Source organism: Drosophila subpulchrella, chromosome 3R, assembly GCF_014743375.2.
Source record: "Drosophila subpulchrella strain 33 F10 #4 breed RU33 chromosome 3R, RU_Dsub_v1.1 Primary Assembly, whole genome shotgun sequence".
NCBI classification, from domain to species: Eukaryota; Metazoa; Arthropoda; class Insecta; order Diptera; family Drosophilidae; genus Drosophila; species Drosophila subpulchrella.
In genome coordinates this window covers 17,182,534-17,199,303 of record NC_050609.1, presented here as the reverse complement: position 1 = coordinate 17,199,303, position 16,770 = coordinate 17,182,534, and the positions used below count along the sequence as shown (strand labels likewise).

At 36.6% G+C, this 16,770-nt stretch overlaps 1 long non-coding RNA gene across 1 annotated transcript in view; it reads right to left on the bottom strand.

The window, feature by feature from the left end:
* LOC119548779 overlaps positions 1–16,770 on the bottom strand; it is a 44,832-nt gene that overhangs the window by 22,117 nt on the left and 5,945 nt on the right. The window contains exon 3 of the long non-coding RNA XR_005219325.1: positions 14,756–15,533. This is a non-coding gene — a long non-coding RNA (uncharacterized LOC119548779). The remainder of the gene's footprint in view (positions 1–14,755; positions 15,534–16,770) is intronic.

The following is a 16,770-nucleotide window of genomic DNA, read 5'->3' as shown; positions in this document are numbered from 1 at the left end:
ATTGGCCGTCAGCGGAAAAAATGCACTGGCAGTAGGATGTGGAAACGACAGGCTTTTGGAGGGAATCGAATGGCTTCAGTGAAACGCAATCAAGTGGGATTCTGGGAATGATGTATGATGGATCTGCGAGTTGATTAAGAAAACGAATAAATGTCGAAATCGGTTTGGATGTGATTTGAACTACGAAATTTAATGGGAAAATGTGTGAGATCTTTTTAAATAGAAGTTATTCTTTAAAGAAAAACTTTCAAGGAAATATTTTTCCCATCATTTCATAGACTTTTCCCCTTAAACCATTCAATCTCCAATTAAAGAAGAGCCCTTGGGTCATTTGTGTGTCAATCGCCGCACATCTTCTCGCCGGGGAAACAGGCAATTACGTGATGTGCGGTTCAGAGGAAGTGTTCAAATGGGCCAGCCAGTGAAATGCACACAGAGGCTCTTTTAGGCCGACTTAGAGCCGGTTTTAGCCATTGTCGTTTGCACGCACAATTACGTGGGCGAAAAGCGCATCACGGAAATGGGAGACAAGTCCGCCGGATGGGGAAATTGCAATGGAGGCAGTCCGGGAAAACTGACAAGCGGCTAAATGGACCGACAGACGAGCAAACAGATAGACGGGCACATGGGCACACACTGCGTATGAGCGATGCTTTAGTGCGGGTGGAGGAGCCCACTGAGCCGAGGGCTTTGACATCACGTGCTAAGCATTTTGGCGTTTGTCCAACGGAATTGCCTTGCCAAAGTGAAGTCAATAAAGCTACGCACAGGAATCCACTGGCAATTCCTTCACGAAAACACGGACAAGCCAGTGCAGCGATTTATCTACACACTCGAATGTTTACAAAATGCATAGTGCATGCAACACATTTGCCAAAATAGAATTTATTAGGGCTCTTCATTCTACAAGTAAGCAATTTTGCACGCCATTTGCTTTTCAAGTTTTCTCAGGAAAAGCATTTGTTTCTTATCGAAAATCGCACTGTATTTTCTTGGCTCAGGATTTTGTTTGAGTTATTATCCTGATTTATATGTAGAATCCAGATTTAATCATACAAAAATTCATATAACTCTTATAGTTTCTAAGGTAAAAAATTTAAAGGCAAGTACTATTCCTTTTTCCCCCTTTCCATTCAACCATTATTTGTTGGCAACCTGTTGTGTAAGCAAACAAAGCAAAGGTCCTTCCCTTGGATACCATTCATAATCCAATATGAAATTCTGAGGCCAAATCAAAGGCCGCCTGTCAGACTGCAAAGCCCCAATTCCTCTATTCATCGAGAGGAGAAAGGAGTCCCGACAATAAGCATAAAGCCAACAGACGATTCGATATGTGACTGCCGTGAAAGGTTTTCATATCCAATCTCCCACAGATCAATAAAGTCAACTTGTCACCTGAAACTCTGCATGAGGGCTTGCAAGTGAAATTGCTTTTGGGTTTACAAGCTATACACTCCTTAGCAAGGACTTATTTTAAATTTATTAAGCTGCTAAAACTGTTAATGGGAAATACTTTTTGTCTTGTCACAAGTAATTTACCGCGGCTAATTCATCTGGTTATCCTCTGTGTGTTACCAGATGTGATTCGTAATGGAAAAAAGAGTGTGCTCGGTGGCACAAAAACAAAGAAATAATAAAAAGCATAATAATGAGTATGAGAATGCGAAAAGAGCCCCAAGAACGGACGGGTGACATTAGCATACAAGGAATGACAAAGGGGTAAAGCCAGGACCAGGGGATAAAATTCTGGGGCTGAAGGACGCTCCAAGGGGCCAAGGCAGTTGCAAATGCCATGGGTTAGTGCGCCTCGCATTACGTATACGCAGCGTGCACAGAAAAAATTACGAATAGTCACGTAGCAAAAGTAAATTCAACCCTCCTCCATTTCAAATGTAAGTCAGTGTGTATACATTCCCGAATATCCAGTGTGTTCTGCGGTGTGTGCATATGGGCGACTCCTGTCAGCCATTTTAATAATTGTTGGGGCAATTCCCGGGTACTAAACTCCCCTCATTTACCCATGGTCAGCTGAAATGTGGCCCCAGGCAGTGGTAAAACAAAAAAAGAGACCATAAACTTTGCCCTCGTTGAGATGTATGAATACCGGAGTGCAGTGAATATTAGAATTCAACAGTTGCACATGCAAATATCTCACAAAGCTCAGATATTTGCTTTTAATTTCCATGTCATGCATATTTTGTGCACCATTTAAATGCGACTCGGATTGCAGAAGTTTTTTGATGACTCACTTAGTTGGCTTGCTCAGCAATTAAGTCGATAAAAAATATATTTAAATTATATGGTCGGTATATGAAATTCATTATTATGTGAAAAAATAAACAAAAGTTTGTATGGCATTGCATAAAACGGGGACAGTGGAGATGATTATCGGTCTGTTTGTCTGCGCCGCTTTTCCAGTTTTTTATGCCCAACTCTGGCCATAGTGAAAAAACAATTTCGTTTACCCTCTGTTGTCTGACCCACTCCACTTGGATACTCAAACAGAGAACGCTGAAAACAACCCGAAGCCTCGGGGAAATCTCTGGGAAACTAGGAAAATGTCGGAACGGGATTTAAGGGCTGGCTGGGCTCAAAATAGTCTCAACTGCGGATGGGAATGAGTGCGAATATTGCCCAACAATATTTCATTAGAGCTTCGTTTGTTTTGTCAGCACATTTTTAGATATAGGCAAAGTGAACTCTATAAATATTTATTGAACTTTTTATGAAAATATTATTTGCTTGGGCCAGAAAAAACACTTGTGCTTCATATGTGTATTGAAAGGTAAGTCAACTTTATAGTTAATTTAAATATTAATCATAGAAGCACCTTAGGTAAATCAGTTCCTGCGAATACTAATCAAATCAGACTTCTAGACCTTATTTTCCGTATTGTAAAATATATTAACCTTAGTTATTTTTCAACTGACAGCTAAGCGGAAACCAACTGCAGTTCACGTAAACTCATTTTGGCATTTTCTCTTACCACTTTTAGCGACTTCCACTTGTTATAAAAAGATAAGCTCTTTTTTGTGGCGGATTCTCTTTATTATCTTATGTGGGTTAGTAAAATGACAGCTTTTTACTTTTCCGCGAAGATAACGCTTATGACAATGCAGAGAATGTAACCCCCTGAAAGTTTTTATAGTAATATTTGTAGAATTGTGGTGACTTAATGAAATTAAATGATTATACAAGATCTTTTTATCCATACTTCTTGTTTTAAGTGATTTTTAAGAGCCAACTCTTTATTCATCTTTAAAAATCAATCTTCGCAATAAACAAGATATTAAATTACTGTTATTATTTGGGAGGACATCACCAGGACATCCACTGGAAAAGTATGGACCGAAGGAAAACTTTTGTTTTGTCACAACTCAATTACTTAAACTTCGCTTTCTGCAATAGAAGTTCAAAAGTTTGTTTTTGTTTGCAAAGCTCACCCCACTTGAACTTGAATGATTGCAAAATTAGTTTTGAATAAAATGTGGACAAAAGAGCAGCATCAGACCATTAGTTCAATTGGAAAAGTTTCTAATTTTTTTATTGGTAATTGGCAGACAATGTATTTATTGGCTTTGAATAGAGTATTTCATTAAATCTGCTAATTGAATGAAAGAAAAGGGTTTTTAAGTGAGCCTTTTTATTTTAAAATCTTTATAGATTTGAAATATAAATATAATAGCAATAATTAGCAGACCTGATAACTAAACATAAAACACCAATCCCATTTGCTTTTGAACCAGCTAACTTAAAACCTGCATATGCGTAAGGAAATTAAAATATCACAGGGAATTTGTGAAAATTCAGTCTGAGCACTTAAGCAGGTGTTTAAGTGCCCGGGGGGAAAAGCCGACACCGAAAGTTGATGCTAATGTTTAAGCCTGATGTGTGGCTGCTAAGACAAAGTTTGTCCCCTGTCACCTGTGGGATTTTTCAAGGGTTACAGGGAGGTGGGATTACGGTTTTCTGTGGGCATCGTTTTCATTCTGCAAATATTTAAACATTGCGGAAATCCCTGGCACACACTTTCCTTTCCACTTATCTGAAAGGTGTTGTGCCGAGCGTTGAGTTTTGAATTTTAAAGGACTGAGCAGGCTCATCTAATTATGGTAATCGCCTCACGTACAAGCAGAGAGCTGAAGGATTTAAGGATTGTGTTTGTTATCGTCAGAATAACCGACGTAGAGCTGATATGTGCTATACCTCGAGGACATTCGCTCAGCGAAGGCGCAGTGCGCCAATAATTTCTCTTTATTATTTCAAGAATCAGTTGTGCACCGAATGGGGTAAGTCTGGAGAAACAAAAAAGATATATATGTCAGCGGGCATTATGCTTTACGGTTTTCTCGTTGCGGCAGACTTGGCCTCGTCCGCGGAAAATGGCAGGCGACAGGGAATAAATGCTGGCTGCAGTCTGGCAGGGATTACTCATCAAACCGAGTGCAGTCGGTCCAACGTGGCGGAAACCGCTGAGAAAGCCACTAGGGACCTGCGTTTAATTTTCTTTATTTTTAATTTCCCCAAAAGGACTTTCCTCTTTGTCCTTACGCAGCCGCGAGACGCGAAATTATGTTCTTTCTTTATTTAAACGCGGTTTAAGCCGCATTATGCGAAGCTTTTTCATTTTTTATAAGAACAGGAAGTTTTAAGAAATATGTATACTTAATTCCTCCACTTTCCTAGCACCAATTATCATAAATAATTTAAAACAGAAACCATTTAATTGAGAAATAATGGCATATTATATCCAGATGTTCCTCATACATAAGGTAATTATAAATTTAAGGATTGGAACATAACATCCAGTTTAAGAAAGGCACATAAATTATCTTTTGAAATAATTTGCTTGACATCACCTCTTTTCTCAAATAAATAAGTAGTTCGCAACAATGTGCTTCTTTTCGGTTTCATGAAAAACACATCGAAATAATGAACCTAAAAAACCGAAAAAGTAAACATTCTGTGCATGGAACTCAAGTGAATGGGCCATAACCAAACAAGAGCCACTCAAATCACACAAAAAAAAAACTCAATGGAATCCCAGGAAAAACAATTAAGAACGGAATCGAATTGTTTTCGCTGATTTGGCTATATGATTCACCCAATATACACAAAAAAAAAGAGAAAATGAAAACAGAATAACTGGGATTTGTTCGAAGAGAAAATCATAAAAGTTCTGGACAAGTCTTAATTTTAAGGAATTCATCAAATATTTATCTCAATTTATTTCGGGTTCTAACAGTTTTTTAAAACTGTCACAACAACCAAACTCTTCCAATGAATGAATTTTGCTGGTCTAAAAGGAAAGGAAATGCCGTGAAAAGTTTAAGCTCCAAACGGAAGCCAATATGGTCAGGGGCCAAAAAAAAGCCAACTACAAATAAAATGCACCAGGAGACATAAACAAACAAACAACAAAAAACGAGAGCAGCAACAATTTGCCAACTTTTGTAATTGGCTAGAGGCGAAAGAGACAGCTGCCGAGACGCAGAAAGAGACGGCAACACTGTGGGGAAAGTCAGCCAGACAAGTTAAAATGAAAAATTCTAGCAGCTTGTGTTCTTATTTTGGATGCACCAAAAAATAAGAAGAAAGTACGATGCCAGAAGGCAGCAATCAGGAAAAGGCGACGAGGACAACGCAGGCAACTCAAAATGTCCTGCCACATTTTCGCACACAGGGGAAAATTCAAACTTTTGCGGCTTAAAATGCAGATTGTTGGCTTGACCACGTACGAGTTTTATATTTCATGTGCAAGTTGGTCCCCAAAACCCCACTCATTATTCATCTCCGGTTGAGTAAAATTAATGAGACTGGCGAACCACTTTACCACTTCACACTGTAGTAAAGTTTGCTGGAACAGACTATTTCTTTGTTTGCATTCAAGTAGCCGGATTAAATGTACTCGTTGGAAGCCAAAGTGAGCCAAATAAACTGCAGACTCCGGCATAAATAAATGTGACCAAATAAATGAAACATATTTTTTTAACGATGGCCTAGAGGAAATAAAATTGCTGTTCTATGATTTAAATTATTCCTTTGAAATCAGCGAACTTCAAATTAAATAAGCACCAAAATATAAAATTAAGCTTGAAATTGAAAACCTTCAGTTATAATCATATTAATATTACAATGTTATAAAATTCCTAAGCGGCTTGATATTATTTACGTTCCGAGACATTCTTAAATAAGACCCGATTAGTCAAAGCAAATTAGGTTTCTACTTAATCTTTCGTAGAGACCCCAACAAAATTTCCAACCCACCGACAATCGTGATTTATAGAGTAATTGATAACAGATAATGGCTGTAGCTGTGCCATCTTAAGGTTGCCCTTGGCAGTATATAAATAAATAACGATAAGAGGCTTGTGACTATTTTTTTATAATAAAATAAAATTTACTTAAAGGGAATTTTTTTCTAATATATTTTAAATATATATATTTATTTTAGCATATTGCAGTAAATTGTCTTGGGACTAGGCCTTAAAATGAATACACCAACAGTGCAATTGTTCTTGTTTCACTCACCACAATGTAAACAGCAAAATTTAAAAATAGAAGAGCGAAAACAAAGCAAACAATGAACGAATTTCAGGCCAAACAATGCACGAAAAATAAAAATGTAAACAGTGCACTCAATTAGGTTCGAGAATGTAGTCCATAGAATTGAATACTTGGCCGCTGTACTTCTCAGAAGTGGCTAAGATTGTGTTAATATCGCAATGGGGCACCAAGTGTGTATACACTTAAAGGTTTTGCGATTGGTCAACAAGTGAATCGGAACTTTTTGATTTCAGTCCGCAGATAAACATTTTCAAACAATTAAATTTAGGGAATAATATTTAGATTTAATTTAGGATTTAAATTTTAGGTACTTAAAGTATCGATTGTGATTATTGAGTTTATACACATTCCTATTCAGATTGTAAAAGTATTTAAAAAATATATAAATAAATTTTAACTTAGTATAAGCAATGAAATTGTTCCGTAAACACGAATTTAATATGATAAAAAAATTCTTACAAAATCGGATTTTCCCAGAAATGTAATTTCAGGCACATCACCATTCTACGGGTTAAGTTTGTTTTCATTTTCACGGCGTGCATTCTGCGCAGACTCCGCGATTGTCCGACTTATTCGGCAGCGCAGTCGACGCTATCCGTCCGACAAAAATTTCAGTTCTCATGCGGCTTTCATCAGAACCGCAACGTAACAAATCGGAACGGAATATCGCTAAAAAGATATATATAAATCTACGTAACGGACTTGAAAGCGACACGTGTTCGTAAAAACGGCATAATAGATTAAAAGTGCTTATTATTATAGAATATTTCGGAATAACATATAATTAAGTGGTATGAAGTCCTCACCAAAAGAATTAAATCTTTACTTTTTCCATATTTCTTTGACATATTTTTTTAAATTCATATTAAAACACCCATAACATTTAATCTCTCATGTTTTTGCGGACACTTTTAAAATAATACTACCCACAATTACACTTGTGCCAACATAATCCAGTTTCATGATAAAAATAATTTTCAAAAAATCCATATTAAAAACGGAAAACATTTTAATGAGATGCTTGAAAAAGAAATAAGTCAAGTGACTTCTCTCCAATTATAATCAACAGTTTTTTCGTGCATTTCCGTTTCACGCAGCTTTATGTGATTTAAAGTCGATGTGTTGTATTCATCTGAAATAAGCCAGCTGGTGCGAATAAAATTTGATGCAGCCCATCAATTATTTGATTTAATCGCCATAAACGAAAGATTGAAGTGAGTATTTATGCGCATCCGGCTAAGATGATTGGGAAATTTATGGAGCTCAGTGCGAATAATATGTGAAGCGTTCTCTGATATTGCACAGATTGTGTGTAATTAAATAAAATAGAATTCTGATTTGAATCGTGCCGGGAATTATTTAATTAGGTTAGCTTAGCCATATTACAAGGAAAACATATTCTTGTGAGGGCAGTAATTATGTTAGGCCTTTAAGGAAACTTTCTGGTTTCCACTAAAAGATTTTCAGGTTATTGCTTGTAATTTCGTTTTCAAACTTTTCCCCAAATCAATTAGCCCGAATTCAACGGAGTAGCCAGGCTTTTATCCATTCAATATGACTGCCTTTCTTCTGCTCCGCTGGAATATTTTATTAGCTGACAATTCATCACCGAATTTCACCCAGGTTTTGTTTACCTTTGACAGTGCAATTCGTGTCGAAAATAAGGGGAAAGTGCATGAGCGCACACGAGAAAAAGAAATAATGCGGTAATAAACAATAAAAATAAAACAATAAAAGAAACCGAAAGACTCAACAAAATTGCGTGGAAAAGCAGGCAACATTATCGTACCAGTGAAAAGGGCTGGGTTGGAAAAGGTAGTCGCATAAATGGCGAAATAACGAGGGCAAAGGCGACAATAAGCGGGGGTTGGGTTGAAGGCACACAAAAAAACCATACACTGGGAGAAAGGTTTTAAAATATATATAAAGAGTTTGAGAAGGGACAGCAAATAATACCTCAAAAGGTACGCCATCTTATCGGTTTTTTATAATTCTTCTTGAATTTTAATGCATTATTTTATATTTGAATATAGTGGATAGTAAAAAAATAAAATACTTTAAATTGAAACATTATAGTTTTACGTATTTTTATGATTACCATATAATTATATTTTCGTTTTTGTTTATATATTTTAAAATTATTAACAAATGTATAAAATGTTATATTAGGTTTGTGATTTTTTTAGAAAATGATTTTTAATAATAATAATTAAGTTTAATACTTTATAATGAGTCTTGGTGTTAGGAATCAACATCAATTTTAACTATGTTTTTTAATTTTCATTTTGATTTTTGAAAAGTGGGCTTAACCTCACGTTTTAATTCAGGAAAATGTTCTATGGCCTTTTTAAAATAAGTAATGCTAGGGAATCCTTCGGACCTTTGCAGTTTTGTAGGCGGGCTTGTTTTTCTCTCTGTGTACGAAACCTGAAGGGGCACCAAAGCCCTCGCAAATGTCGTGCGTTAGTGCTGCAGCAGGGCCATTTAGTTGGGACCGGCGTCACATTACGTATACGCAATGTGCACGAAAATTACCAGCAGTCACGTAGCAAAGCGAATTCCAACTCCACACTTTCACTACACACACGACTGAGTGCACGTGTGCTGGTGGGCGTGCGAGTGTAAGAGTGTGCGTGGGGCTTATCAACCATCATAATAATTGTTCGGGCAATTTTCCTGCCAAGTCTGACCAAGGTCCCTTCGCGTCCATTCCGAGTTTCGACATTCGACAGGAATAATTACACACACATTTGGCTGTCATAAAAACCAAATTTGTTGAAATGTCCAACTGGAATGACAGCACACAACATTTACAACATTTTGTGTATTTTACCCCCTGTCGAAACGGGCTTGCGTATTGGTTGTCAGTTTGTATTTCACTTTTTGGAACAAGAAAAGTTTGGGTTTTTATTTAGATTTCAATTTGCATCGCATAATGCACGTCGCACGAGGAGAAACATTGATTTTGGAAAGCAATTAAATCAAATGAAGTTTTTTCGGCAACCAAACATCAGCCAGTGACAGAAATTCATTAGTGAAATGCCGACATCAACAATTAATCAAATCAATGAAATCAATAAAAACAAGCAAAGAAAGTTTTATCAAAATAAATCATTAACAAATATAGATGTTTCCCTAGATTTAATCAGATGGTAAAGGCTCTTAAATGACCCAAGCATTTTGCTGCACCCCAAAAATTCTATAAATACGATTTTATAATTGAAACGAGAGTCAATCCAAGAAAAATATGACTGATTGCAAAAACCAGGTGTGTGCATGTAGAACTCCCCCTTGTTCCGTTTACATCCCCTATAAGGATTTTTCCAAATGTGTGACTTTGGGAAGTTCCAGCAATTGAATTTCCATTTCTCAGATGGCTTTCGTATTTCAGGAAATTGGCATCATTGATCCCTGTCAGTCTGGAAAACAAAATCTTGACTGAATTGCCAATGCTGTCTTTAAATTACTTTCCGGAAAAATTATACATGTAATGTAGGGCCATAATTTTTCAGACCTGTAAAACACCATTTTGGTTGTTTTCAAGTCGAGTCAACTTAATCAAATCGAAAGCTGTTACTTTGCACTCAAGTTTTCCCTTCATTTTCATGTGAAAACCCATGTTTCAAAATGCCTGCGGCTAGGGAGCAAAACTTGTTTGCATATTCCTGGGGAAAAACTCATGCATATAATTTTGTTTTGCTATATTTCATTACAAAACTCAATTGAAGTTTTCATCTTGGCCGTAATAAAATTTGAGTTTCATAAAGCCGAAAAAAACAAAGAGTCAATGGAGTTTGGAGGTCTTTTCTCTCCTTTCCTTTACTTCTCTCTAGCTCTTTCTCTTCGTGTAGAGAAAGTAAATAGGAATTTCGTGCTTGGCTAGGAAAATTTATGGCTATTGGTTTCACACAAAACAAACATGGGACGCTGAAGTCGGCGGCTTATGTTTCGTCCTTGGGCACACGCGACGTATGCGCAACAAACGTGTTTTTTTCCTTTGATGAAAGTGTTCTTATACAAATTTAATTCTTGGAAAAAAGGGAACTAGCAAGCTTTAATATTTACTGTCACGACGTTAATGGCTTTTGCTGGAATTGTATCAAGATTCGTAATTAGAAAGTTGGAATTATGCAAAAACAAAAAACTGACTTATATTTTCCATTTTTATAAAATATTTTGTTGACCTGGCATCCCAATGATATTATAAATATTAAAAAGTTTTCATACCATTCTTTTTTATATTCCACTTTGAAGCTTGCACGAGCCAAGCACAAGTGGACCAACCATATTCACTTTTACACTCGGACTCTGCTATTTTCACCACAATTACATGTTCTGGTGGCCCCACAAGCTGTTGCAACAATCACGAAATGCAATAAAAGTCCCCTGACTGCCTCACAATGTTACTACTTGTATATATGCTATAGTACTCGAGGTACGTCTTATTGCCTGATAAAGGGACAATTTCTGGTCAACAGGAGAGCAATTTAAGGCACGAAGAAAATTTATGTAATGGTATGGTATGTAGTATGGGAAATAGCACAAATAGAATCTCAAGCTGTTGCTTTTTTTTGAGCTAATATATCCAAAATAAAAACATTTACAAATCCTATTTTCCGGCTGTTTGGATATGCAAAACATGCAAAATTAACAGCAATCCCTTAGTCTCACAAATATGGTGGTCAGTTTATATTACATATGTACATATTTTTGGCATTTTATTGTCTGTAGATTTCTAGCTGTGAGTGAAAGCTATTACTCAAAAAACAAACAAGCACTTAAGTTGAAATCCTTGTTTTCTCGTTAGACACACTTGGCACGTGATATGAACAGACATCAGGAATCGGAATGGCAGGATACCATCTGGCGCAGGGCCATTATTAATGATGCAATTGACACGACCTTTAAGTCGAGGAATAATGTTACAATTTATTAAATCAAAAATGTAAATTTGTTCCTTTACTTAGGTAATATATATATTAACAGCCAACTAAGTAACATATCATTACCATAAGTCCTTAACTTAATTTTAAGAGTGGCCTTTCTATTGTTTTTCTTCATTTCTTTTTTTTCATTTTTCATTTAATTTTCATTTTTTTATCCATCCCCACACTATTATCTTGTTTTGTCTGTTCTACTGATGTTTTCCTTCAAAGCGTTTTCTTTTGTGTTTCCCAGCTTTGTTTTCTTAAGCTTTGACAATAGTTTTTGAGACAGCTTTTTACATTTCTGTCTCATATCTACGTGAGTTTTCCCTAAGACTTCCAATTTAACAAAGTAAAGTTGCCTCCATTTAAACCAGATCCTTTATGAATATTACAATGCAAATGATAAAAGGTAAAAAATGTTTACTAGATGTATTCTCTCTGTATTGAATCAGTTGGGAGCATGGAGTTCGTGGGAATACAGTGAGTGACCTGCAGCCGATAAAGCTCTCATCTGCAAATCCTCGATTTCGCCGGCTTTTGGCCCCCCAGGCAAACATCACGTATACGCCCTGTTATTCCCCGCTGCTCTTTTTCGCTTTTCCGCTTTTCCACTCACCCTTCCTGCCGATTCGCCATTTTCCGCGTAATTGTGCGTGCCAGCGACAACAAAGAGGCCAAAAGCAGACAGCAGGACCAACTGCCCTCCAGGACCTCGTTCCTTCACTCTTTTCGGCCTGTCTAGCTTTCAGAATCAGGCGGAGAAATTGGCCAACTGCGTGGCGGGGAAGGACCTTTAACAGGACACTGGTAATTGAATATTGAGAATGTGGTATAAGCTTTTCGATTACAAGCTGGGGCTTCTAGCCGACCCAGTTTCTATGTAATGCTATCGATTTTCACCCAATCAATGTCCACAAGTGCGACCCAATCGACAATTTCAGACCCTTTTATTCCCCGCCTGATCCTTTCAGTGTTTGTTTGACTGCCAATAATAGCTTCTTAAGAGAAGTAATCACGTTTGTATTTCATTCAATCAATCATTAGCTTTTACAGCTTTAAAACATGACTTTAACTTTACATTTTAAATTATTTAGTATATTTCAATAATGTTGTACATTGTTGTACATTCTGAACTGGCAGAAAGTGTCGATTTTTTTATTTTAACCCACTTACCTACTCCTAAAAAAAATAAAGATAGATTTGTAATATAAGTATGATATATTTGACATCGGAGAATTTTCTAATGCTTACTTAACTTATTTAAAATATTTCCACAGTAGTAAGTTTAATTTCAAAGATAGTCAGATTTGTTATATTAAATTTCTCCCCTACTTTTCGTCAAGAATCTGATGCACATCAATTTAGCTTGGTGACAACCTAATTTCCGCTCCCCCAAGGACCAGAATATTTGCAAAAGACAAGAAAAAATGGTGTCCTAAGTTGCGAACATTAATGTCGCTCCGAACACGGTTGTCCGTCATTCAAATAAAGTATTTGCCATTCCTTTTTTTTTCCTCACGGTTCCCAGCGAGCTCATTTGCGTGTGGGCAGTGGAAGTGGCTCATTAGAGATGAAAAATCGTTCACAAATGAAGAGTCTACGGGAAAATCAAGTGCCAGAGCAGGAGCGTTCTGCAAATAAGTAGCAGGGCTCGTCCACTGCCGAGCATTATGCAAATTAACTGGCAGGTAAACAGTAGCGAATGACTTCATTTTCCTCGACCCAGTGATTTAAGAAGCTTTAAAAAGTTGCCTCAAAATTCCATTGGACAACAAGAACGTTAGCCAATTTACCCGGAAAACAGCAAAATGAAATATGGCAACGGCCTTCTAGTTTTGTTCCCCCTGAAACTGAAGGTCAAGAAAAGCTTTCAGGAGAAAGAGCAAACAGGAAGTTGGTTTACAAATTTGCACTGTGTAGATAACTTCCGTTTGGAGAGGATATGGTTTGTGTTTCAGTAGGAACGGGTTTTTGCTTAATAGATCCCCCGCATTCTTGCTAAATTTAGCATGAAGAAATAAATTTTCTGAGCATTTACAGGGATAACAAATATTTATGAGATAAAAACAGGCAAGTGCACAGTCACAGCTTTAATTAATTTAAGCTTGAATAATTATGCAAAATGCTGTTTTTATTGGCTGCTTGCTTAATTTATTCCGCTCACTTTTTGTTGCCGCCTCCATTATATTTTTCTGCTGTCCATTTCTGTTTAGTATTTACAGATTTTCTCTTTTGTTTTATTTTCCCGGCAGCTTGCTTGCTTATTCTACCTGATTTTCTAGGTATTTAGTTAAGCCCTGTGTTTTGAACATGCTAATAAAATGTATTGTTTTGTTTCCTTTAAAATACAATTATTTATTAAATTGTATTAAACATAATCCATGTTCTAGATTTAAGTAAATGGGTTCTGTAACAATCAGCACATGTATCTTGCTTAGCTCATATTTCAAGTTCCTCTGGGCCAAAACCAACCCAATTTCCTACCTGCCCCAAACCTGCAGATTGCAGTTTGAGCTTATCTTGCTAACTTTTCCGAGAATCAAAAGACGGTTTATGGGTGGGTTGAAAAGAGTCTCGGATTTAGCTATGGCCACAAACTTCTGCCAAGGCAGGACTATCCTTCCAAAGGACGAAAGGTGCACAATCAGCCCAAAATGACAGCAGGTCAGGTCGACTTCCGGGCAAAAAGAGATGAAGAGGCCACTCCGCAGCGATTAAAGCCATATTTTTATGGAAACGTTCAACAACAATGCCAATCATCCGATGGCTCTTCCCCTCGCCGACTTTTGTGCACTCCGCATAACGAAAATTAAATATCCGTGCGGCGGCTTTTATTAACTAAAGTGTGCGTTTCGCATCTGATGGGTTTTGCATAATGCAGACACAAAGGAGGAAAAAATGTATCCAGCCTTTTGTTCGACTCGCTTTTTATACATGGACAGAATATTAAAATTATATGCAAACAGCTTTGTGTATAAAAATTATATGGAATTTATTAATTTAACACATTTTTGATGATGCGGCTGAAATATATTGTTGCTTGCATTAAATCGCTCGTAATGTGGTTAATTTTTGCATGACAATCAATACTTGTTTCAGTTGAATATTTTTGGGGATGAGTCTTAAAAGAGGGGTATAGTGATATGGCTGGAAAATGAACCTGACATAGGTTCAATCACATCGACACTCAGAAAACAAATTTGGAGTCGTAACCCTTAAGTATCGGAAGTCAAAACATCAATCGGCTGTACCATACTTACTTTTTATCTTAGCCGCAGAGCTGACAGCGCCATCGGATGTTTTATTTATTTCAAACCTTTCGCCCAGCCGCAGGCCTCAAGTTTCCGCCGCCGACGACTTCCGGTTTTCCTTTTGCGTTTCCGCTGATTTTTTTATGCCTCGACCCGGTTTTTATTGCGTGCCGTCAATCCCGTCAATAAACTCCAGCTCATACCTTTTGTTTGTGGTGACTTCGATTTTATTTCGATTTTGCAGAGGCGTTGCCTTTCACATCCATCGGGAAAAGGACGTCGCCTTGGCCGGGTTCATTACTCCAAGTTCCGCTGCTGTTGGTTTTCAATTATTTTTATTGACTTAAGTTATAATGTATGGTGGTGGGGCAGCCTCGGCAGCCATTTTTCGTGATTACTTGCTTGAGGGAGCTCTATATGTACTTATTTTTTTATATTTCCCCCCTCCTAAGATGGCCACATTTGTGTAGTTTTTCCACTTGCTTGACTGAACTCACTTTGGCTTGTTTTTGGCAAGACCGCTTATTGAAAAACTTTGCCCCACCATCGTCGGAACAAGTTCTTAAGTCAAAACTTCTTCTTAAATGGCAACAACTTTTTGCATTTTGAGCGGCGTTTCGTAATTTCATGCTGTTTTCACCTTGTCTTCCTCGAGCAAAAGGAAAAATGTTGAGCAAGTTCATTATTTGTAAGGAGCATGTCTTAATTATTTTTGCATTTTCGCACGAAGACAAATTGAATTGTGATTTTTCATGTTTGCAAGTTCATTATGAAGTTTTTCCAGTTTCTGAAGATGATAGTATAAAGTTTGAATAAGAAATGTAAATTTATTGCATCTTGGGTTTTAAAGAATTACTAAATAATAAATCAAATCTTTTTAAGAACAATATTATTATTAATATTATAATATAAAAATTCAAAGTTGGTTATAGCATTATAATGAGAATATTTTCAACTCAGACTTCATAACTTCAATAGTAAGGATTTCACTTTGATGAAGAGAACACCCAACTATTCACAGTTTTCAGTTGCATACTTTGTGGCATTCTTTGAAGTTTTGTTTGCAAAAAGTATAGGAAAGTATAAGGAATTTGTTGTGCCGCTTGGCCTGGTCCAAATTAAAATAAATATGCATTGAAATAAAATGTAAAAAATCCTGAGAACAGCAAAAATAAAAAACTTGCGGCTTACTTTGTGGTTTTGCTGGTTCTTCTTCTCCTCAAACTCGTTGCCACAAAATGTTTGCAGTTGTTTGTTGCACTGAATGCACTTTATCTGATGAAAAAGAGCTTTATACGATATTTCCCCTTCAAGGCACATTAAGTTGAATCCATTCTTAAATTCATGAATTAAACATGGGCAATTACAAAACTTATAAGGCATTACGCACGTAAATGTAACTTTACCCAAATACAAATAAATGTATTTAGTCAGTAAGCAAAGGTTTCAGATTGCCAATAGCAATTTGCAATTATTTTCAATGAAAATAGCTTAGGTAAATACCAAGAGGGGAGAGACAAATGAAGATTTTCCTGGAATTGCCATGTTGGCCACAAAATCTCGCTCAAAATTGGCAGTGTCCAATTGGACATAAACATTGTGGCAATAAATGCAATATAAATATAGCCATGTCATAAACTGATAACTCTTCTTCAAATAAGATTCCTCCTTCAGACATTTATATACATTTTGAAATGACATTAATTGGTTTCCGGTATTCACAGAAGGTTAATCAATTTTGTGGAAATTTAATAGCTGACTAGGATTTTATTTGCATTCTGAGAACCTAAAATTCTTTTTTTTATTAAGTTTATAAATGTCAGAGTTCCATTGGAACTGTTAATTATAATTTTTAAAAACTAAAAGAATATCGAATGCTTTGCGGCTTAGGACCCAGAATATACTCGTATAATAGCCATTTATTTGAACCCCAAAGCCACAAAACTGGCCAGCCCACAAGCCAATTTAAGTGCTCCGCTGCCTTTGTAGAAAGTTTAAATTTACCCATTTGCAGAATTGTTTTT